General features: G+C 39.2%; 1 long non-coding RNA gene across 1 annotated transcript; it reads left to right on the forward strand.

Moving 5' to 3' along the window:
- The first annotated feature begins 4,770 nt into the window (after positions 1–4,770).
- LOC124285330 lies at positions 4,771–19,930 on the forward strand. Its single transcript, XR_006900791.1, has 3 exons — positions 4,771–4,782; positions 6,733–6,736; positions 19,823–19,930. It is a non-coding gene; the product is annotated as an uncharacterized LOC124285330 (long non-coding RNA).
- The last annotated feature ends 6,183 nt before the right edge of the window (positions 19,931–26,113 follow it).

Consider the following 26,113-nt stretch of genomic DNA (forward strand, 5'->3'; position numbering starts at 1 on the left):
AGGTGACTAACGGGATCGGGTTGTCAGGGTCGCTGACTTGGTAGACACATGTCATTGTATACAAATTGCGTAGAACAATTACTTGAATATTGACTACTGGATTGTCTGGTCCAGATTCGACTGTTTACAGACCGCTGCCATATATCTGGATTATTGCTGAATGCGGCTTATAAAAAAACAAAAAACAAAACAAAAACAAAACAACAACAACCCCACCCAAAAACCCCAACAAAACAAACAACAACAAAAACCTAACAACATTGGCCATTTGCGTAGCCATCACTTCCAATCAATTCCATTTTTTTACGGAACACAGAATAGTCGACGCTTTTGCCCTTCTATCAATGCTTCTCTGAACCCCTTTTATCGAAAACAAAATTGAAAATACCAACATCTTAATACAATTAAACGACATTTTGAAGACATTGAGTACAACTGACGTGAAAATTCATTGCTGATTGTTTCTATCTTCTTATTTAACGTACCTCGTTCTAGAGATTGTGTATTAATTGAAATTGTTTCTTCTGCGTACTACAGTTAGTATTTGATGTAAGATTTTCCGTAAATGGACATATACCACTTGACGTCATGACCAAGAAATAGAAAAAAGACATGTACAGATAGTATCTTTGCATTATTCAGGCAGAAGATAACAAACATGGGACCTTACAGATAATCTGTTAATCATAAAACGATATCTACCCATTGCTATGAGGATGTGTTTTTGTTAATGAAAATGTCACATTAATTAACCTTTGGTTGTTATGGGTCACACAAATTTAAAGCACTGAGTGTGATATGAACTAGTTAGGTTGTTTAATTTCTCCTGTTTAGCAAATTAGAGTTAACCTGGTTTTTACTCAATATATAACGGAACATTATAGACTTGTTTGTGTTCTATTTTGCGGGTTTAAAGGGGACTCTCAAGCCTTTTATCTCAGTAATTTCTCTACTGTAACACCATCTAACCTACCCACAACTGCATATACGATATTTTCTCTCTTTATTAACAGAAGTTTCTATCTTGACCAAACAATAGAAAGATTACGAGTTCAAATATTTATTAACAAAACCTATAGCTTACGACTAAAAGCTCTCCTTTACGGTTGATTAATAATTAAGGGAACGGCCTTATCAATAGGCGGATCTTCAAGCTCTTTATGATCAACTCCCATGCGGAATCACGGGTGACTGAATGGCCACAACCAGCTCTGGTGTTGTAGAACTACAACTGCTAAAGGTATAATTTCATTTCATTAGATATAATGATAATGGCTAAAACATATTTATACCCTGACCAAGGAATCTATTAGGATCTCGATTTGTCAATTACAGACTCAACCCCATTGAGTGAATTTAAATGGTCAGTCCACGACGACCTCTGTGGAATTTACGATTTTCTCAATCTGTGAATTTTATACATAGTAATTAATGGTAAACTGTAAAAACCTGTCAACGAAGGGCAGTAAAATAACTAGATTATCACAGATTCGAATGTAAAACTAGTAATTAGATCTAAAACAGGGTAACTATAGATGACAATACAAGGTAAAACAGGCTATATATTGCCAACAACTGAAGGAAGATCACCATACTAGGGACCATGGGGACTTACAGTACATTTGCTTCCTGCATGGACTCTAGCTGGATCTACAATTTGAAAATATTAAATACATCAAATGCTCAAGCATGGCATACTTTTAACAAAGTAAGCACTGCTCTTTGCGAAATTATGTATTAATTCACGAACACATTATCAAAAGTATGGACCATTATCCAAAATTCAAAGGTAAAGGCTTAATGTTCAAGATAGCCTTTCAACTGTAGCTCTTTACCTTAATTGAATTATATTTTGTGTGCTTTCAGCATGCTTAAGCATGGATATATGCGTGGTACAAATATGCTATTATTAGTACTTAATCTAACATTCATTATCTTAAACGGAGATAAATTATTAACCAGTAAATCTGAAATTGGAAATAAAGTTTGGGAAACATTCTTGCCCTTCTATCTTGCATCTCATTGTCAAAATGCAGAAAAAACAGCAAGACAAGAAAACTATGATTCATTTCAATTCAGATAATGGGAACATTAGAATGACATATTTCTTATTCATGTGTTTATGAAAAAAAATCACAATGCTGCCATAGGAACTGATAACATACATTATCAACTCATGAATCATGTTTGGAAATCCTCTTCAGGGGTGAAAATAACTTTAAAATTGCTAGTGTACTCCGGTACAGTGGCACATGTAAAATCACTTGCCCTGATAATTTTCCCACTATACCGGCCGTTTTCTTGTTGATTTTTTAAATAAACAACATAATTAACATTGGAATATCAACTGGACACCGGTACAGTGTGATATCCAAACTTGCTTGCCCGACAGAAAAAAACACTGGACTCGGGCGTCGGGCAATGGGTTATTTCAACCCCTGCTCTTACATTTTTTGGTGATATTTGGACGTCAGGGAAATTTACTTTATCGTGATGTGATGTTATAATTGTTCCAATAACTAAACCTGGACATGGCCATACCAACCCCTTCAAATGATCGTCCAGTTTCATAGCTAACTGCGTTTGTAAAATCAGTGATCGCATGATAATCAATTAGTTTGGAAGTCTGAAATCAACAATCTACAATATACATCGTGTTTTCCGCGAAAGCAGAAGTGCCATTGATCATTTAGTATGTTTAAATCAGTTGTGACAAATTCCATCATTTAACAAGAAGACAAAGTCATCAATATCCCCCGCAATAATAATAATAATAATAATAATAATAATAATAATAATAATAATTGGCTTGTATAGCGCCTAGTTTCCATCATAGATGCTCAATGGCGCTGCATACATCGTTAAAAACACCATAAGTGTGAAAAGAGTTCTATTCAGAAGCCATCTTGAAGAAGTAGGTTTTGAGCAAGTTCTTGAAAAGTGACTGGGACTCAGTTCGTCTGAGGGTGACTGGAAGATTGTTCCATAGTGCTGGTGCTGCTACAGAAAAGGCTCTATCACCCATGGATGTTTTAGTGCTTGGCTGTGTTAGTCTTAACGTACCTATTGATCGTAGAGCTCTGGTGGGTACATGCAGATGTACAAGCTGGCGAAGGTAGTCACAGGACTGGTCATCGTAGAGGCAGTTATGAGTCAGTAGCAGAATCTTGAAGTAGATCCTGTACTTTACTGGAAGCCAGTGAACGGATTTCAGTACTGGCGATATATGGTCATGGCGATGGGTTCGAGAGACCACACGAGCTGCTGCGTTTTGCATTTTCTGCAATTCAGAAAGTGTTGAAGATGCCGTGTTGCAAAAGAGTGAGTTGCAATAGTCCAGCTTTGAGATTACAAGTGTTTGCATTAGGAGCTTTGTTGTCTCAGTATCTAGGAAGTTGCGGATCTTGCCGATGGTGCAATGGCAAAATACTCTTATGAATATGTCTACTAGTTATGATTTTGTCAAATGTTTTGGTGTGTATAGCGGCAAAGCGGAAGGAGAGTATTGAAAGGTTTTAAAGTTCTGCCACCAAATTCAGTCGAAGTTAAACTTGTTGCCATGGAAACAAAACATATTTCATTCAGAATTCCAAAACTACCAAAAGGCACCAGTTCACCACCAGACCTATCTATCTATGTGAAAAGTCTGGTGAAGAAATAGTGATCGGTTTTAAAACTCTGCTCCGGAAAAGCGCACAACCACCAAATTCAGTCGAAGTTGAACTTGTTGCCACGGAAACACAAAAAGTATTTTTCTTCAAAAATACAAAACTACCAAAAGGCACCCGTACACCACCAGACCAATCCATGTGCCAAGTTTGGTGAAGAAATATTGAACGGTTTAAAAGTTCTGCTCCGGAAAAGACAAATGTGCACGGACGCACGCACGCACGGACGGAGTGCATTTTAATATCCCCCCGCAAAACGCGTTGCGGGGGATAAAAAAAACACATGCAGTGCCTATCTTTTTAAATCTAGAGAATGAATACTACACTATATGGACAAACGTGATGTGAAAGAGTTTACGCAATTTCGTTTAAGAGGTCGTTATGTGGTAAAAATATGTGTACCACTGAAATGCAACTGCAATTGTGTTTAAATAAAATTATGAATGGATGTTTCAAAATGGATTCATTTTGTTGACCATAAAAAAGCACCAAAAGGATCTGAGTCTGTTTTAGATGGTGACCCCCTTTAGTTGTAAAGGAAACTAAGTCTTTGGTATTATTGTCTATCAACATTTGACCTTTCGGCCACATAAAAATATTGGCATAAAAAAAAAGCAACTTGATGTATCTAAAGTTATTCAAAGTCGAAACGAACTAAAATTAAATTTATACACAGTAGGGGAACTTCACTTTTAATTTACGATTGACAAAAAATGGGAGATGTATCGGCGTCAATCAATGTTGATATGAAAATAATGATTGTGTTGAGAGTACATCACCACTTGCACGTCCTCAAGACCATAGTCGTTTGTACAATAATCGCTCTTTAAAGATGATTGGTGTTGGACCTGAAATTTGCATGTGTACGATTTTCATTTTCAAACAAAAACAACCAGCCAGAAACAAACACGAACAACTGTGAAAAACAAGAATGACACCCCATGCACGTGCGTGGGGCTACTGCGTTGTGCAGGTGCATCCCATGTGTTTTGTTTAGTGGTGCTGATAAAGAGAAATGGTGGTGCGTTCACAAGATGCCTGTCTTTGAAAAGTTTGTTAACTCTGATACTTCCTATCCAAATTGAACGTTCATGTTCCCCTACTTTTTTATAAAGTGTGTTAGAAGAATAAAGGCTTAAAGGAACTTGATGTATCTACAGTTATTCAAACTCGAAACTAACTAAAATTATTAGATCCTGTTCGTCACCAAGGCCTAAGGCTTTGCCTTGGAGGCTTCAAGACATCACCGGTTCCTGGTTTGTATGTGGAGGCTGATGAACCATCTCTATAACTACGCTCAAATTATCTTAACAAACCATTGCTTACATTCCTAAATTGCATTCTGTTAAATCAAATCCAGCCTGTGAATGTGTTCATAATCATCTCTACAAAACAGCCTTTCCTTTCCGATGCGAGAGAGTGAGTGAGTTGGAATTGGAATTGAGATTTAAAGTCACATCAGCAATATTTCAGCCATATCGTGACGAAAACAAATTCTATATTCATGGTAAATACACATAATTTATAAAATTCTGTCAACGAAGGACAGTAAAATGACTAGATTATCACAAAATTGGTTAAAGCTAGCTGGCACACATTTTTAAATGTAGACAACTATTTTGGACAATACAACGTAAAAATGGGCTATTTATCGCCAACAACTGAAGGTAGATCACCATACTAGGGTCCATGGGGACCAGATGCGAGTATTTAACTCCTTGTCGCCATGTTTGCTCTCCTTCTTGGCAATTCGATAGGCTAACTGGTAGATCTTACACTGACCACATTAAAAAAAATCAGACGCAAATGACTTGCAGTATAGACAAAACTGTAATCCATCAAGAAATGAACATAATACATACAAATCCTTACATATGGATCCATACATGGTGGAGCACTTGCTTGGGCCACAGATATTTGATCCAGAACAGTATCTTTTCGATTACCAGATAACAACTCCATTTTCACAGCAGAAGGAACCTATGTTAACAGCTCTTAAATATATCAATTAATACCCAAAATATAAACATTATGTAATAGTTTCGGACCCAATCTCCTGCCTCAGGGCTATTAAAACTTTGTCTTGTTAAAATTCACTTTTAACCGAAATAATTGAATTATGTAATAATCTTGCTACTATTTATATGTTTTACAGATGAAAATTAGTACGCAGCAGAGAGAGTTCGGGTGATCCTGGCACAGTCATGCTGGTAAGGCTCATCCTCAGCTCAGGACCTCAGGGAAACGCTACCTGGTCGAACCTACCAAGAACTTTCCGGAGAATATGAAGGCTCCCCAACACTGCAGCCTTCTGCATTACCCAGACAGTCAGAAGGGCTGTGCTCCCAGCGGAGAACCCGGACACTCTCCTGATATACGCCTGGATGAACCATGGATTCAGAAACACAAACCTCCTTTCATCCTGACAATATTTAGGAAACGTACTGAAGACAAGCAAGGTTCAACTGTACACATGGATGTGAGGGTGAATCGTTATGTTTACCATCAGTATCGTTGTGTCACCAACAGAAGTTCCTCAGAAGTTACTTTAATGCCACTCTTCAATGCTCCCACTAGCTGACACTGATGTGTGTCTCGTGTGTAACTGATGGCTGCACATCGTGGTTCTTCTCGGCAGGCCACGGCACATCTCAGTTTTGACCTTGTAGTGACCACAGCAGAGGATGCTTGGCCCTTGTACAGGAATCGTGGTGTTCTTCTCAGAAAAGCAGCGTTTTGATCATCTGAAATTGTGATTAATGAATTCCCTATCAAAAGCTATGACATTCGATAATACATGCACGTGTCGTGCAGTGTTATGGTATTTCTTCTCATGTAAATGAATTTGTCGTCATCAACCCATGCTTGCCGTAAGACACAACTAACGGGATTGCGTGGTCAGGCTGGCTGACTTGCTTGACACATGTCATTGTATCACATACTCATTATCATGCTGTTGATCACTGGATTGTTTGGTCCAGACTCAATTATTTACATACCGCCGACTTACAGTTGGAATATTGCTGGGTGCGGTGTAAAGTGATTGGCTCGCTACAATGAGAAGACATGTCAAATGGAGATGAAATTCGGTAACCCATTCATAAAAAAGTATATTTTGATTGCTTACTGGTATAAAGCAGTTAATGCAATATATAAGAAGAGACCGCCTCCGTGGTGTAGTGGTTAGAGCGTCCGCTCGGAGAGCGGAAGGTTGCGGGTTCGATCTCCCGACCGCAGCATAACAAAAGACGTTAAAACATGGTAACTTGTTGGTCCCTGCCTGGCGCTCGGCATTAATGGGTACAACAAGGACTGGTCGGCTCGGAGTCAGTATAATGTGTCTGAGCGGGATTTTCATGCTTCACTTCGGCATGGTATCTCACCATGGTATAAAACCAGCTTCAGTCTGGGCTAATACAAGCAGCCGCACATACACACACATGCACGTCGTCATATATATGAGCAAAATATTCTCAAGCCCGACGTTAAACCCAATTTCACCTCACCTCACCTCACATATAAGAAGATTTATTTTCAAAATTTACATTAGTATTGATAAAATATGTTAGCCTCCATTATAGGTTAATTGAAAGGTTTTTATTGTATAAATTATGTCACTAACAAAATATAATTTATTCAATGATTTTTTCCTGTTGTGTGCATGAATGAAAACCCTTTCATCTACTTAAGGCAAAACATCACTGTGTCAAACTTTGTTGTTTTGAGCCTACGGTTTGTCTGGAAGTAAATGCTTGGTCCTGCATACACCGTTACAGTCATTTGGCGTTTGTGTCTAACCTCGGATAACTAGATGCACTCATGTAGCTAACTGCATATTTTGACACCCTTGTGTTTGAGTGTAATTGAAACTGGAGATAGCTCTCTGTTCGCTGGCCATATATTGCCATACATTTCCTTTAAATAGGGGCGGTGGGGTAGCCTAGTGGTTAAAGCGTTGGCTCGCCATGCCGAAGACCCGGGGTTCGAATCCCCACATGGGTACAATGTGTGAAGCCCATTTCTGGTGTCCCCCGCCGTGATGTTGCTGGAATATTGCTAAAAGCGGCGTAAAACCAAACTCAGTCAGTCCTTTAAATAACAGTTAATTGCCAACGTAAGACTCACGCTCTCCTTTTACACACATTCAGTATGAATGTTCAGTAAATATCGATACCTTCTGTGCCAAACGGATACATACCAAAGATGTAACGTGTTTCTGTATATATCCAAAACCTAGCATATATCCACTGTAGGTGTAGTTCTGTGAACTCGGTGCTGTACTCCAGCAGGACACCCTGTCCAACTGTCCAGCCTGTTCCAGTAGACAGAACTCCTTTCTCCCAGCTGGCCCAGTAGGGACGATACTCTTCACAATGTCTCAACAAGGCGGGCTTCCTTTCAACTAAGACTGTGCCGCTTAGTCTGATGAATCCACGCATCCCATCGTATCCTCTCAGTACACATTCATAGCAGAGGCTCCTTCCGTTAGGTAGAGACATAACCAGGTGAAAGACTATGTCTCCACAGGCCTTTACTTTGAAAGTCACTGACGATGTCTTTGTTTCGACAAAAACATTCTGTGACCTTATAACAAGGAGCGGTGCAACTGCAATAAGAGAAATTAAAAATGTATAGCACAGATTTTTATTAAGAGTCATATGCCTATTCTGACTGTTTTTTAATATATTTTCGCAGATAACGTTTATTGACAGGTGGTCGTGTCTTCTTTAATTTTACGGAAAAGGAGAGGTAGCCTTGTGGTTAAAGCGTTCGCTCGTCAAACCGAAGATCAGGGTTCGATTCCTACCATGGGTACAATGTTGTAGCCCTTTTCTGGTGTTCCCCACCGTAATATTGCTAAACGCGCGTAAAACTAAACTCACTCACTCTAATCACTGGCCATTTCAAAAAGTCCATTTCCTTACGAGAGCGGAAGGTCGCGGATTCGATCCCCGACCGCGTCATACCAAAAGACGTTAAAATATGGTACTTGTTGGTCCCTGTCTGGCGTTCGGCATTAATGGGTACAACAAGGACTGGTCGGCTTGGAGTCAGTATAATGTGTCTGAGTGGGGGTATTCATGCTTCACTGCGGCATGGTATCTCAGTGGGCTAGCACTATAAAACCAGCATCAGTCTGGGCTAGTGCAAGCAGCCGCACCTACACATACACACGCATGCACGTCGTCATATGAGCGAAATATTCTCCAGCCCGACGTTAAACCCAATTTCACCTCACCTCACCCATTTCCTTACCGTAATGGAGCCCACACGCACACAGCAGTCCCAATGTTACCTGTGAATAAAAATATAAGGAATATTACGTACACAGTACCATCATCATCCCAAATATGATGAGGTTGAGAGTAGGTGTGACCAGAGAATTGAAGAATCATCGATAATCTAAATAAGCGAACATGAAGGCAGTTGTAAGATCAGGATATAAGGCCCTAGCAAAGCTTTCAAACGCTTCATGGTTGACACGTTATATTTCTAAACTTTACACCACCCACACCAGTCTCACAGTATTTTTCATGTGACCAAACCACCTGCATATGTTTGTGCCTGGGGATGTACCTGGTGATGTTTGACTACATTGGAAATAAATTGTAAACTGTGTTCTATAATCTGATTGGCTGAAAAACATGATCGAATGGTACTTTATTCCCGGAAATTCGCTGCGTATTAATACTTACAAACATCGCACACACCATTGTATTGTTACGTCGTCATTGAACAGAAAATATAAAACTGAAGTGAAATATCAACATGTTAATACAATTAAACAACATTTAAGACACTGAGTACAACTCACGTGAAAATACATTGCTGATAGTTTCTATCTTCTTCCTTAATGCACATCTCCGAAGATACCTCTAGGTACCTCTCCTACCTACATGGTTCCTCAGCCGGATTTACATCTTTCACTAGTTACTGTCAATTGTCGCAGATTTAGCCGGAGGTTAAAAATAAACAATTCTTCGGCACTTACAATTCAGGTAAATATATACTAGGCACATAAAGAAACTGTGCATACAAAAATTTAAAATCTAAATTTATCAAACCTGTGTAGACACATAAGGATTTAAACTCAGAGATTAGTGACATGTATCCAACATGCATGCACGTGCCACGTTCCGTGACGTCAGTGGGTTCGTCCTTGAGACGTGCAATACGTTGGTGCACGTGCATTGCGGGAAAGAGAAACAGAGCAAATGAATGCCACACAATACTGTCACATTGGAAAGCTCAACCCCTGTCCTTGCGATCGTTCAAAAATTAAACGGCTATTGAAACGCATAGCATGCCAAGGCTCACGTCTGCACAACGTCATGAGGCCATTGGGATGGTCCGTGGGGGAATGTCTCAACGACAAGTGGCTGCACATTTCCACTGCCACCGGAACACCATTTCTGCATAGGTGAGACGCTACCAGAACACAAATGACGTCATCGATCAGCCACGTTCTGGACGTCCACGTGTAACAGCGCCAAGACAGGACAGATGGATAAGGGTGACCCATCTTCGCCACAGGTTTCAGACTGCAGTGATGACTGCCCGAACCATCCCAGGACTTCGCCGTATCCACCCCAACACAGTTCGACAACGTTTACGTCATCGCGGGATCAGACCACGACGTCCCGCCATACGGCCTATCCTTACACAACGTCATCGACAAGCTCGCCGAATGTGGTGTCGAAATCATGTCCGCAGACCCTTGTTTTGGCGGAGAAATGTTGTTTTTATAGATGAGTCCAGGTTTAACATTTCCTATAGTGATGGACGTCAACATGCCTATAGACGCGTGGGAGAACGTTATGCACAGGCCTGTGTCTGGAGACGAATCGCTTTGGTGGTGCATCCGTGATGATTTGGGGTGGAATAACAGCACGCCAAAGAACTCCTTTGGTGATTGTTCAGGGCAACTTAACTTGTGTGGGCTACAGGGATCAGATTCTTCGACCTGTGGCAATTCCTTTTCTGCAACGTCATGGCCCTGGGTTAACATTCCAACAGGACAATGACCGCCCTCATACGGCAAGGGTTGCTATGGATTTCTTGCAACATCACAACGTTGACTTACTGCCTTGGCCTGCAAATTCACCGGATCTCACCCCGATAGAGCATGTTTGGGACGAGATGGATCGACGTCTACGCCGTCTTCCTCATCCGCCAGATAACGTCCTTGACCTTGCAACAGAACTTGAGAGAATCTGGCGTGACATCCCACAAGCCTTCCTTGCACGTTTGATAGGCTCTATGCGTCGTCGATGCACTGCTGTTCTCAATGCCGATGGTGGACATACCCGTTATTGAGCTTGTGACATGGTCGTTTGACCCCTGTCCAGCTTGTGGACTCGTGACGTCATTGTGATTGACTTTTCAATTGAAATTCTCCCGACTTGTTATGGTCTCATGATCCCTCCATTAAAGTTTATATGTACCTTTGACATTGTTATCGTACTTATCAACTGGGATAATATTTTGACAATGCACAGTCTCTTTATGTGGCTAGTATATTTACGGCAGAAATGTATGCAATTAGTTTTCGATTTTGAAAATTTTAAGCCGTGTTCAAGACACCATTTATCTCTTTTGTTTAAACACAACTGCATTTGCCATTCAATAGTATGCATATTTTTACCACGGCAAGAAATATTAAAATCATCCACAAAAAGTTGATCCATCGATTGAATCGTTTAAAACCTTGGATAAACTATTGATCTTAATGCTAAATAAGGTAACAGACAACCTACTGCCTTATGGAACACTCTGATCCTGATAATAATGGTCAAACAGGGCTGAACCCACTCGGACTTGAAAGGGCCTGCCATCTAAAAAGTTGGATATAAATTTAGGTAAACGACCTCGCAATCCGAGGCCATGTAAATCTTTAAAAATTCCATATTTCCACGTAGTGTCATATGCTTTTTCTAGATAAAGAAAGATAGACACTGCATGTTGTTTATTGATTAGAGCGTTTTTAACAAATAATTCCAAACGCACTAAGTGATCGATAGTACTTCTGTTTTTACGGAAACCACATTGTATATCTGTTATAAGGTTATTTGTTTCCAAGTACCAAACAAGTCGATTATTTTTCATAAGTTCCATGGTTTTGCAAACACAGCTAGTTAGTGAAATCGGTCTATAATTGGATGGATCCGTATGATCACGTCCAGGTTTAGGTATTGGTATTACTGTAGCGTCACGCCATCAGGGAGGAAATTTTCCATATGTCCAAAAATCATTTAAAATATTCAAAAGGGTTTCTAAACATGATTCCGGTAATTGCTTCAGGAGTTGATAATGGATGTTATCAGCTCCTGTAGCTGTATCGTGAGCTTCGTCAAGAGCAGTATAAAGTTCATGAATAGAAAATATTTCATTGTAATCTTCCCCATTATCTGAATTGAAATTAATAGTTTTCTTTTCCTGTTGTATTTTATATTGTTGGAATTTAGGCACATAATTCGATGAGGAAGAGTGTTTGTTTCTCCAAGTCTATTTACAATATCAGAATTACTAGTTAATAATTCGTCTCCGTCTTTGAGATGTTTAATGCTAGATTGGGAGCCCTTACCTTTTATTTTCTGGATCATGTTCCATACCTTTGATGTCGGCGTTCGTGAATTTATTTTGACACATAATTTCGCCAGGATTGACGTTTACATTGCTTGAAGGTACACCGTGCCTTAGCATTTAAAATTTTGAATGTATTCAAATTATGGACCATAGGATGTCAACGGAAATAATTCTCAGCCTTCTTCCGTGCCTTCCTAGCCTGTTTGCACTCATTGGTGAACCATGGTTTTCAGATGTGTGGAATTGCAGAGGATTTTGGGTTACACTCATCAGCTATATTATTGAGTTCATCAGAGAAATTCTTTATGGCATCAGGAACATCTATGAAAAGTTCAGGTTTAAGTCTGTTACAACACAGAGTTTGATAATTCCAGTTAGCTTTTTGTAAGTTCCATCTTGAGGTTAGGGGTAATATCAGATGGGTTCACAGGTTTTAATATTGTTGGACAATGGTCACTTCCACAGAGGTCATTGTGGACTGACCATTCAAATTCATTCAATAGGTGTGAGTTTGTAATTGATAAATCAAGAGTGAATAAGTTGATGTGCCAGGATGTAATAACCGTCATTATATATGCATAAATCATTATCTGAACAGAACTCTTCTAATAGTTTACCTTTAGCATTAGTAGTTGTACCACCCCAGAGTTGTTTGTGGCCATTTAAATCTCCCATAATAATACAAGGTTTCGGGAGTTGGTCATTTAGATTTTGAAGTTCAGTCTTCTGAAAAGTTGAAGACGGTGAGATGTACAAAGAGCATAATGTGAGCATTATGTAACGTGAGTCGCACGGCAACCGCCTGGAGACCAGTATTAAGTATAACAGGGCTATGAATAATATTCCGTTTGATAAGGATCGACGATCCTCCAGTGGCCCGATCACCCGGAGGTAAAAAAGAATGGTATGCATTGAAATGGCGTAGGTCAAATGTATCCGTCTGTTTTAAATATGTCTCCTGGAGACAAATGGCTGATGGTGTGAAGTCCTGGACTAATAGCTGCAAATCATTGACATTATTCCTTAACCCTCTGCAGTTCCACTGTACAATATTACTGGAAGACATTATCTTTTGGGTGGATTTATTGGGGATCTACCCCGCACTGTTTTGGAGGGCGACAAGCTATGTGCTTTAGAATGGACGTTTTCAGATACGTCCATGGCCTCAAGAGATCCATATTTGTTGTATAGCTGAATTCTATTTTCGACCCTTTGGGGGCTCTGCCACTTTGTGTTTTTTGAAGCATCAAGCTTCGGTTTATTTTTGCTTTTAACAATTTGCTGAGTATCAGATGACGATTGAGACTGTGAACGTGATTGAGAGGATGACTTGTGATCAGAAGATGACTCTGACTGCCTTTCGGACGTACTAGGAAGTGATTCCGTAGTTTGAGATGATATAGCAGGATGCAAAAGCTGTGGATTGTCGCCTTTGACCCAAGTCAAGTTTGTTTGACAGCTTGTGGACGATGTAGATACTTTAGGGCTTGACTCAGTTGGTGTTTTGGTTATTGAAGCATAACTTTCTGTAAGTTTAGATCTCTCTTTTGGGCATCAGAAAAACTGATGTTTTGGGTAAATTTGGGGTTGTTGATCTGCGTTTGTTATTTCCAAATCGGACACAGTGAGCACACACAACGGACAATGTGCAAGTATTTACACCATGGCCATACTTCTGGCATTTAAAGCATCTGAGCGGATTAGGAATGTAGGTGTCAACATTGTTATTGCAGTAACCTGCCTACAGTGATTTGGGAGCAGTTGGTGACGAAAAGGAAAACAGATAAGTATTGGTTTTAACAGTTTCATTGTTTTTACGGGATGAAAAGCGTTTTATGTAGAGTACACCTTGATCTTTCATTTCAGTCACGATGTCAAGTTCTGACATGTCAGAAAACAATCGATCATGATCTCTGATGATACCTTTGCTTGTGTTTAATGTCTTGTGAGCAGAGACAGCGACCGGTATGCCGACGAACGATTCAGTGCTCAACAAATTGGCTGATTGCTGCCGTTTCGCGCACTCAACCAACAACGCACCTGCACGTAACTGTTTAATGTTCTTCGCTGGCGATACCTTGGAAACAGCGAAAGGTTTCAACTTTAATGGTGTTTTGTCGACAGCTTCAATCACAAGAAAGCGTGTCCAAAAGTCAATTGATATGGACGGTCTAAGGTAAATCATCAGGATCATTTTCAAGAGGACGTTTTGTTTTTTTGGTGGGGGTTTCATAAGCCATGTTTAGTGTAGAGATTTCATCATCCGAGCTCCCCACCCACCACGGAGTATCACAAGGGCAATGCTAAGAACAAGCGGGTCTCCGACTTGCAGCACCAAGGATACCCGGATGATATACTCCAGCAGAAAAATTAAACAGAGTAATGATTCTACCAGATTGGCCCATGAGCCACCCCTTCTGGGCATACGACTCTAGGCAAAAACATACATGAAATAGTGTATTTGAAATTCTGGGATCGAAAATTCGCCAAGACTTAAAAATATCATTTTATAATTCCCAAATTGTTGTGTAACAGTACATAATTGTATCACACACAGGTGGTGGTGATGCAGTGTGTGTGTGTGTGTGTGTGTGTGTGTGTGTGTGTGTGTGTGTGTGTGTGTGTGTGTGTGTGAAGAGCTCTTAGCGTTACCCAGCACCCACTACGAGGAGATGGCTCTTCACGGGTGCCGCGTGCACATAGACCTTATTGAAAACAAATATAAAACAAAGTGAAATAACAACATCTTAATGCAATTAAACAATTTTGAAGACACTGACTACAACTCACGTGAAAATACATTGCTGATTGTTTCTATCTTCTTCCTAAATTACGTACCTCACTCTGGAGATTGTGTTTCGACTGAAATGGTTTCTTCTGCGTACTACAGTTAGCATTTCATGTAGGATTTTCATTAAATGTACATATACCACTTGACGTCATGACCAAGAAATGGAAAAAAAAGACATGTACAGATAGTATCTTTGCATTATTCAGACAGAAGATAAGATGGGACCTTACACATGATCTTTTAATCGTGAAACGATATCTACCCATTTTTATGAGGATGTGTTTTTGTTATAATTAAAATGTCACATTCATTAACCTTTGGTTGTTATGGGTCACAAAAATATAAAGCACTGAATGTGATTCGAACTCGCATCTTGAACTCAGGCTCTGTAATTTCACCTGTTTAGCAAATTAGAGTTAACCTGGTTTTTACTCAATATATAACGGAACATTATAGACTTGTTTGTGTTCTATTTTGTGGGTTTAAAGGGGACTCACACGCCTTTTATCTCAGTAATTTCTCTACTGTAACACCATCTACCCTACCCATAACTGCATATACGATATGTTCTCCCTTTAGTAACAGAAGTTTCTATCTTGACCAAACAATAGAAAGATTACGAGTTCAAATATTTATAAACAAAACCTATAGCGAATGATTCAAAGCTCTCCTTTACGGTTGATTAATAATTATACGTGATAAGAATAGTTTTCCAGACCTTTGGGCTGAATATCAGTATTGATTAAGGGAACAACCTTATCAATAGGTGAATCTTCAAGCTCTTTATGATCAACTCCCATGTGGAATCACGCGAGACTGAATGGTCACAACTGGCGGTGGTGTTGTAGAACTATAGATATAATGATTTATGCATTTATAATAATGGTTAAAAACATATTAATACCCTGGCACAGGGACCTATTAGGATCTTGATTTGTCAATTACAGACTCAACCCTACTGAGTGAATTCAAATGGTCAGTCCATGACGAAGTCCATTTTCTTACATTACTAGAATCTGTGAATCCATCTCATGTACCCAGTCATCACATTAGAATTTTAAAAAGTATAACTGGCCATTAAATAAAACTCTATGTTCAGAACGCTGTAAAATGATGAACTAAATATCATACTTGAAAAGAGTATCCCAAAGTCATCTAAAATCCCTCCCATGCGAAAACCATGGTTTAACGATGACTGTACAAAAGCTGGAAATGCGCGGATAAGACACAGAGCATTATTTCTGTCGCCATCATCTGGTCTATTAGTTGAATATATTAAAGATACCACATGCTCAAACACGGCATACTTTTAAACAAAGTTAGCACTGCTCTCGGCGAAATTATGTATGAATTCATGAACACGTTATCAAAAGTATGAGCCATTATCCAGAACATTCAAAGGTAAAGGTTTTATGTTCAAGATAGCCTATCAGCTGTAGCTCTTTGCCTTAATTGCATTATATTTTGTGTGCTTTGAGATCAATTATTAACCAGTAAATCTGATATTGGAAACAAACTTTGGGAAACATTCTTCTTCATTTGATCTTGCATCATATTGTCAAATCCCAGCAAGACAAGAAAACTATGATTCATTTCAATTGAGAAAAAAATTACAATGACATATTTCTTATTCATGTGTTCATGAAAAAAACAACCCAATCACAATACTGCCATATGAACTGATAACATACATTATCAACTCTTGAAGCACTTTCCAGAACCATATTTGGAGATCCACTTACATATTTTGGAGATATTTTGACGTCAGGGAAATTTCCTTTATCGTGATGTTATAATTGTTCCAATAACTAAACCTGGACATGGCCATACCAACCCTTCAAATGATCGACCAGTTTCATAGCTAACTGCGTTTGCAAAATCAGTGATCACATGATAATCAACTAGTTTGGAAGTCTGAAATCAACAATCTACAATATGCATCGTGTTTTCCGTAAAAACAGCAGTGCCATTCATCATTTAGTATGTTTAGAATCAGTTGTGATAAATTTCAATATTAAAAAAACAACTTTTTTATCTAGAGAATGCATACTACATAGTAATACCCTGACACAGGGACCTATTCGGACCTTGATTTGTCAATTACAGACTCAAGGGATTACAGGGATCGCTATTTGTGGATGATTTTAATATTGCCTGACGTGACTGAGTGAGTTTTGTTTTGCGCCGCACTCAGCAATATTCCAGCTATATGGCGGCTATTGCGTGACGTGGTATAAAGATTTGTACTACTGAAATGCAACTGCAATTGTGTTTAAATAAAATTAAAAGTCATCAGAAGATGACATCCCCCCGGCCCCCACATATTTGAAAGAACAAATCATCTGACAGTTACTTAAAGTCCAGCTTGATTTCTTTTTAAACTAAGTCCAAATCGTTTCCTTGGAAATCATGAAAAATATAAATGCCAAAAATGTGTAAATTGCAAAAGGCACAACTTCAAGATCTGACTCATAAATCTGCGAAGTTCTGTTGAAAGATATTAAACGGTTTTCGAGTGGTTCTCCGGAAACGAAGCCCATCCCTCCCTTTTGAGGGTCCGAATCGTTTCCATGGAAACCGGGAAAAATAAAAACCCCCAAAATCGGTAAAGTAAAATAGCAAAAAGGCACCACATTAGGTCCTGTTTGATATATCTACAAAGTTTTGAGGAAATATATTGAACGGTTTTCGAGTTGTGCTCTGGAAACGAAGGTCATCCTCATTTTGAGACTAAGTTCAAATCGTTTCCATGGAAACCACGAAAATTAAAAATGACAAAAATCTGTAAATAGCAAAAGGCACCACTTTAGGTTCGGTTTGATATATTTACCATTTTTTGTTGAAAAATATTGAACGGTTTTTGAGTTATGCTCCGGAAACAAAATGATCATGGACGGACAGACAGACGGACGAGCCGACGACTAAATGCCTCCGCATTACATGCCGGGGGGATAAATAGAGAATACTACACTCGGTCTCATTACATACGAATTATACGAAACGAGTGTCCTTCCTATGGTATCTGACCGAGCGAAAGGTCAGATACCATAGGAAGGACACTTGTTTCGTATAATTCGTATGTAATGAGACCGAGTGTGGTATTTTATTTATTACCCATATCTTACATGCATTAAATTGACAAAATAGCGTATTTTTGTCCCCCGCCGTACTATGTACCTACGTCCCGATTCTTGTTAACGCGATATCTCATGAACTGTTGTACTCAATGTCTTCAAATTTGGTGACAGCTTACATTGGGGGATTACGCAGACACCGGATGATTGGGGTGACCTTGACCTTATTTTCAAGGTCACCACGACATTTTGTCCACTTTCAAACTCTTGTTAACGCGATATCTCTTCGACTGTTGTACCCAGTGTCTTCAAATTTGGTGATAGCCTACATTGGGGGATTACACATGTAGACACCAGTCGATTTGGGTGACCTTGACCTTATCGTCAAGGTCACCATGACACTTAGGACACTTTTCAAACTCTTGTTAACGCGATATCTCATGGACCATTGTACCCAATGTCTTCAAATTTGGTGACCGCCTACATTTGGGGATTACGCAGACACTGCTTTATTTGGGTGACTTTGACCTTATTTCCAAGGTCACCACGACACTTTGACCTCTTTTCAACTTATTTAAACGCGATATCTCATAAAACATTGCACCCAATGTTTTCAATTATGTTGACAGCCTACATTGGGTGATTATGCAGACACCAGTCATTTCAGGCATCTTTTATGTGACCAAAAATTAAAAAGTAGTAAAAATAGATATTCCATTCTTTAGCGGCGGGGGACATTGCCATATCAGTGGCAAACACTTGTTGTTATTGTTATGGTTTCAAACCGAAACCGGTTGGGGAAGAATGTTGTACAGTAGTACACTTTTTGCATGACGTCACACTTTAATGACGTCACTACGCCTTGCTCGTACTGCCTTGGTAACCGACGTCACGAGGCATGCCTTGTACAGCCTCCTTCATTGAACTACTGTGTAGCACCCCGTTTCGTAGTTTGCAGATGCTTCACTCGGATACCATCATTGGTGGCAACTTTGCGTTTGTTTTTCGACTCATATAATGTCTCAGTTCGACTCACAATTAAACAGCTATATGACAACTTTCGCAATGTTTACATTCCCACAATGCATATAAGTTGTAGAATGAATGAATTCACGTGTTTGTTATGAATGAAAAAGTAGTTCGGTCCTAACGTGACCTAACTGAGAGGTCATCGGTTATCCAATCAAATCGTTAGAATCTCAGGTCAAGTCGTTACGTCACAGGTCAACGCGATACGACACTCGTGTGACGTACGAGATTAGTATGCAACTACCCATACGTTGACAACGTGGGTAATAAAAAAGGATCTGAATTTAGATGGTGACCCCATTTAGTTGTAAAGGAAGCTCTGTTCTTGGAATCATTTTCTATCAACATTTGACCTTTCGGCCACATAAAAATATTGGCATAAAAAAAATGCTCAAAGCAACTTGATGTATCTAAAGTTATTCAAACTCGAAACGAACTAAAATTAAATTTATACACAGTAGGGGAACTTCACTTTTAATTTACGATTGACAAAAAATGGGAGATGTATCGGCGTCAATCAATGTTGATATGAAAATATTGATTGTGTTGAGAGTACATCACAACTTGCACGTCCTCAAGACCATAGTCGTTTGTACATCACCACGTCATTTGTACAGTAATCGCTCATGAAAGATGATTGGTGTTGGACGTGAAATTCCCATGTGTACGACCAGCTAGAAACAAACACGAACAACTGTGTGATGGAAGATGATTGTCAAACTTAATGGTCCACAGTGATTTATCGACCTTCTTAAAAACTGTCAAAAACGAGAATGACACCCCATGCACGTGCGTGGGGCTATTGCGTTGTGCAGGTGTATCCCATGTGTATTGTTTAGTGGTGGTGATAAAGAGAAATGGTGGTGCGTTCACAAGATGCCTGTCTTTGAAAAGTTTGTTAACTCTGATACTTCCTATCCAAATTGAACGTTCAGGTTCCCCTACTTATTTATAAAGTGTGTTAGAAGAATATATGCTTAAAGGAACTTGATGTATTAAACTGGAAACTAACTAAAACTAGAAAGTGTTTTTACTCGTAAAAACATATGTTTCCCCTTTCCCCCAATTCAACGTTGAGACCTCAACAGAAAAAACCCAGTTGAAACAGCAAAAATATAAATTGAAAGAAAAGTTCAAACCCCCAAAAGGCACATCTACATGATATGGAGAGGCAGTATAGCAAATTTGGTGAAAATGGGTGAATTAGTTTCAGAATTATGCTCCGGAAACGAACTTTACTTTTCAAAAAGACAAAGTCCAAATCGTTGGCATGAAAACAGAAAAAAATAAAATTGAAAAAAACCTAACCAACCCTCAAACCCCCAAAAGACACATTTACATGATATGGCAGTACACCAAAGTTAGTGAAGATTGTTCAAGGAGTTTTAGAGTTATGTTCTGGAAACAATGGGAACGCCGACGTCGACGCTGACGGAAACTCAACCAAAAACAATATGTCTCCTGGACACTCGGTGTAGACATAATTATTAGATTATGTTTGTCGCCAAGGCCTTAGGCTTTGCCTTGGGGGCTTCAAAACATCACCAATTCCTGGTTTGTATGTGGAGGCTGATGAACCATCTCTATAACTACGCTCAAATTGTCTTTACAAACCATTTCTTACATTCCTAAATTACATTCTGTTAAATCAAATCCCACCTGTGACTGTGTTCATAATCATCTATTTAAATAAGCCTCTCCTCTCCGATGCGAGTGAGTGAGTGAGTTGAGATTTAAAGTCACATCGGCAATATTTGAGCCATATCGCGACTAATGCTATATTCAAACAAATGCTATATAATTCATGATAAATACACATAATTTATAAACCCTGTCAACGAAGAACATTAAAATGACTAGATTATCACAACATGGGTTAAAACTAGCTAGCATACGTCTTTAAATATAGACAACTATTTTGTACAATACAATGTGAAAATGGGTTATTGATCTCCAACAACTGAAGGTAGATCACCAAACAAGGGTCCATGGGGACCTGATGCGAGTACTTAACTCGAAAACATATCTCCTTGTCGCCATCTTTGCTCTCCTACTTAGCTATTGGTGAGGCTCACTGGTAGATCTTACACTGACCACATTAAAAAAAATCAGTCACAAATGAATTTAAATGAAAAACAATGTAATCCATCAGGAAATTAACAAAATACATACTAATCCTTACATATGGATCCAAGGATGGTGGCGCACTTGCTTGGGCCACAGATATTGATCCAGAACCGTATCTTTTCGATTACCAGATAACAACTCCATTTTCGCAGCAGAAGCAACCGCTATGTTAACAGCTCCTAAATGTATCAATAAACACCCAAAATATAAACATTATGTAATAGTTTCGGACTCAATCTCCTGCCTCAGAGCTCTTAAAACTTTGTCTTGTTAACGTTCACTTTTAACAGAAATAATTGAATTATGTAATAATCTTGCTAATACTTTCATGTTTACAGATGGAAATTAGTATGCAGCAGAGGGTTCGGGTGATACTGGCACAGTCATGCTGGTAAGGCTCATCATCAGCTCGTCCCTCAGCGCTACCTGGTCGAACAACACTGAAGCCTTCTGCATTACCCATTACTGTCACAAGAGCTGCGCTCCCTGTGGAGAACCCGGGCACTATCCTGATCTGCACCTGCTGGAACATTGGATTCAGAAACACGAACCTTTTTTCGTCCGGACAATATTTAAACAATGTACGTGAAGATAAGCGAGGTTGAACTGTACATATGGATGTGAGGGTGATTCGTTTTGTTTACGCTGTGACACCAACAGAAGTTCCTCAGAAGCTACTTTAATGTCACTCTTCAATGGTCCCACTAGCTGATACTGATGTGTGTCTCGTGTGTAACTGATGGCTGCACATCGTGGTTCTTCTCGGCAGGCCACGGCACATCTACGTTGTGACCTTGTGGTGACCACGACAGAGGATGTTCGGCCCTTGTACAGGAACCGTGGTGTTCTTTTCAGAAAAGCAGCGATTTGATCATCTGAAATAGAGCTGAGCACATGATTAATGAATTCCCCATCAAAAGCTATGACATTTGATAATGCATGCACGTGTCACAGTATTATGGCATTCCTTCTCATGTAAATGAACTGGTCTTCATCGACCCATGCTTGTCGTAAGACACGACTAACGGGATCGTGGTCAGGCTCGTTGACACGCTTGACACATGTAATCGTATCGCAATTGCGCAGATCGATGCTCATGATATTGATTACTTGATTATCTGGTCCAGACTTGATTATTTACAGACCGTCGCCATCTGGAGCATTGCGGAGTGCAGCGTGAAACTAAACTCACTCACTCACCTGTGGCAGTGGACAGAACTCCTTTCTCCCAGCTGGCCCAGTAGGGACAAAAATGAGTACAGTGTTTTCGACAAAAACCCTGTTCCCTCATAACATGAAGGTGTGCAACTACAATAAGAGACATTTTCAAAATGTAAAACACGGATTACTGACTGTAAATCATGAAATGAGGAAGTACTTTCTTGAATTTTACTACAAGATTAGCTAGCGGTGACGAATGGTCGCGAATAGCCCTGAAATGTTATGCTTGTTGCAGCAATGTTCTGTATTGGAAACCTATCAGCAACAAAGTCATGCCATAGCTAACTGTTACATAGAGAAACAATATGGTCGAATGTCTTTGATATAAGTCACTATTTGCTTTAATAACTGCATGACACACTAGATATTGAATTCTCAGGACCGTTCATATTTTCCATATGATGTGTCCATATGTGTAACATGTCCACTCTTTACCTGGTTGATATACGTCATCAGGGGTTGACATATGCAGCATACCTGTGTCATTTCCCACGATAATGATAATCAGGTTATGCATATGTGTTTTGAGGTACTACATGTACACTGGACAACACAGTGACGTTTTCATGTATTGGAGTATAGGGTCTTTACACATGTCTTGTCCGGGCAACGATTGACATGGGCATAAATTGTGACCCTTACAAAGTTTGGTGATGAGCACAGCTGACAACATTTTTTATATTCAAAATATGTCAGTGATGCTATTTCGTGCACAAGTGCATTTACGTTTTTAGATGAGTTAATACATCTCTTCTGTTGGGTTTGTGTGAAGGGTGTGGTCTGAAACCATATATATTTATGTGTCACAAAAGCTTGTTAACGATATATAACCCTGATTACGTCAATGTATGTGTGGATAAACTCTGGGACAAAGTGATAGTAAAGCAGCACGAGGTTATGCAGCACTGGGTACTAGTAATTAGCAGCACGAGGTTATGAACACAAACGATGTTGGAAGCTGACCGTAAACGACCGCTACTGGGTACGTCAAACACAATGTCGACGGAACATATATTCGAAGTTGTCAGGGCCTGAAATTCGTTTACCTCTTAGAAAATTCACTTCAATAACTGAAAAGTCATGACTTAATAAAGACGAATAAGCTATGTTGAAGATATATTAGTCATCACTTTAAAGTAGCAAGTTGCTCTGTAACACTTGCATTTGTAATATAGAAATGACGATAACCAATTTTTTTCGATGATTTCTCGTTGGTAATGAAGCAATCATCAATTGTGAGATTTCAACCAATTCCCAACACTACTGGGTACGTCCAACACAATGCAAATGACAGAGTAAATTCGTACCTATTTGTCCTACTTCAGAGAGACAAATAAGCTATTTGAAGATATACTGGCGAGTCTGTAACACTTGCATTTGTAATATAATGTCCAGTTCCTTACCACAGTTAAGCACAATCGCACACAGCAGTCTCAAGATCACCAAGTTACTTGTAAGTATCCGCCTATCATCAACATGATTGGGTTCGATGTTTTTTTCCCAGCGCCTTGAGCATGCACCAGTTGCGTGGATATGTGCGCTATTTAAATATACTATAATAATAATTTAGTAGGTGTGCCGATACATTTTACGAAAAGGTTTTATGGTAGACGAGTGCAGGCTACATTTCACGCATATTTTCATGTTGTCGTTTGCATACTCGCCTACCGCCATCATGAAAGGATGACGGAAATCACATGCCTTAGTTAACAGCACTCATGCCAACTGTTGTTGATTAAACACTGATGATGTCGGCACAATTGCATGTTTGCTTGTCTGTGATGGGTGCCAGTTGTACTGCTGGGCGTGGAGAGAAAATATTTAGACAAATTAGGTTTTTGTCATCACGGTCATTGGTCTTCCTTGGACTTCCAGGTCTTGAACGATTCTTTACTTCACGGTGGCCATGTGCTTCATCAGCCGACTAGTAACTGTGTGGTTATTGAGGCACCGATGTCCAGAAAAGACATCCTTCGCCATGCTTGCCATTAACTTGTGGATTTTTTTGTAAGTCAACGTCTTGCTATGACGCCAAAAATATGTCCAATGATCTAATTTAAATGAGCATTTGAGCAATGAACAATCAATGTTTATGCAACATCTTTATTGACAGAGACACTGAACGATGTTATCAAGGAGTCAACCAAAACGTAATAATCAATATCTGAATACAATTGAATAGCTTTATTTCAATTGATATTCAGGCCAACGACCTATTACAACACAGAATGCATATACAATATATTAGCATAGTGCGCATGCGTAAAATATGCATATTCATTTGTAGTAATATATTGGTACAATGATTCATGTGTGGGGTAATAATATAGAAGTTCTCAAATTCATTGCATGATGTAAATACATTGAAACATTTCTAATAATGCTTTCATTTTTATTTGACATTAGGTAAACAAACTGATCTATAGAAATCGTCCTCACATCGATATATTGTTTTCTAATGTGTGAAAGTGATCGGCAACCCAAAAGAAAATGGTATTCATCCTCTATATCTCCCGAGTTACATAATTTACACAGTCTGTTTTTTCGCTCGATACCGTTCATCCTACCAGTTTCTATTTCTAGTGGGAGTGTGCCGCAACGAAAGTTTGCCAAAATACTCCTAAATTTGTTTATTTGTAATGAATTGATATACTCTTCAGTTTCAAATCTATACTTAAACAATTTGTAGCTATGTAGTTTAGATGTACTATTTATTGAATTAAACCAATCTGATATGAATACATCTTTCATTCTTTGTTTAAATTCCTGGAGAAATAAGTTTATGTTTTGCACCCCTTGATTTACCCATACATACACAAATCCAGTAGAGCATAAAATATTTCTTACCTTGGTAACCAAGTTTACTTTTCCATTGGTATAATAAAGTGACATTCTGTAACATTTTTGACATATCTATGGTCAGGCATCCTGTTTATTTAAGCCAGTATTAAATGACTCTTACTAAAGTGTGTACAAATAGAGGGAAGCGGACACATTCACCAAGGACAGCATAATTTGGTGTCTTAACTGCCAGTTGTAAATATCTCTTACAAGCTATTGGCTGAATTCTTTCTGGTTCATCGTATTGTTTAAATCCCCAAATTTCACATCCGTATGTTAGGATTGGTAATATTTTGGTATCGAAAATATGGAATAATATCTTGCTATTTATAGAGCAGTTCATATTCAATGTCTGTAGAACACTATTTAAAGCTCCTTCCCTAGTAGTATACACCATGGGACTACGGGACCAGGTCCCTCCCAAGGGCTCAATTTTTAAAATTTGAGCCCTTGGGAAGTCCCTAATCCCGTAGCCCCATGGTGTATACTACTACTGAGGTGCATGCAAAATTTGATGAAAATCGGTCGAATAGTTTCTGAAATATTGACTTTTTTGAGCATGGGGTCGGTCGGGAAAAAAGGCTCGGTCGGGGAAAAAAGGCTCGGGTCGCCTCGGGGCCGGTTGCTCATCCGAGCGCTGTACAGGCGGACGAGTCGCAGTGCGTGTGTCTCTCTCGGCTTGGTGTATGGCTGGCTGGCTACATTAAGCAAAGAAAACTTGTTGTCCTCCTGCTTGGGAAGTGATGAATTGAACGTGTTGAACATTTGCCATTGTG

The sequence above is a fragment of the Haliotis rubra genome, unplaced genomic scaffold (assembly GCF_003918875.1).
Source record: "Haliotis rubra isolate DU_JTF1 unplaced genomic scaffold, ASM391887v1 Scf359, whole genome shotgun sequence".
NCBI classification, from domain to species: domain Eukaryota; kingdom Metazoa; phylum Mollusca; class Gastropoda; order Lepetellida; family Haliotidae; genus Haliotis; species Haliotis rubra.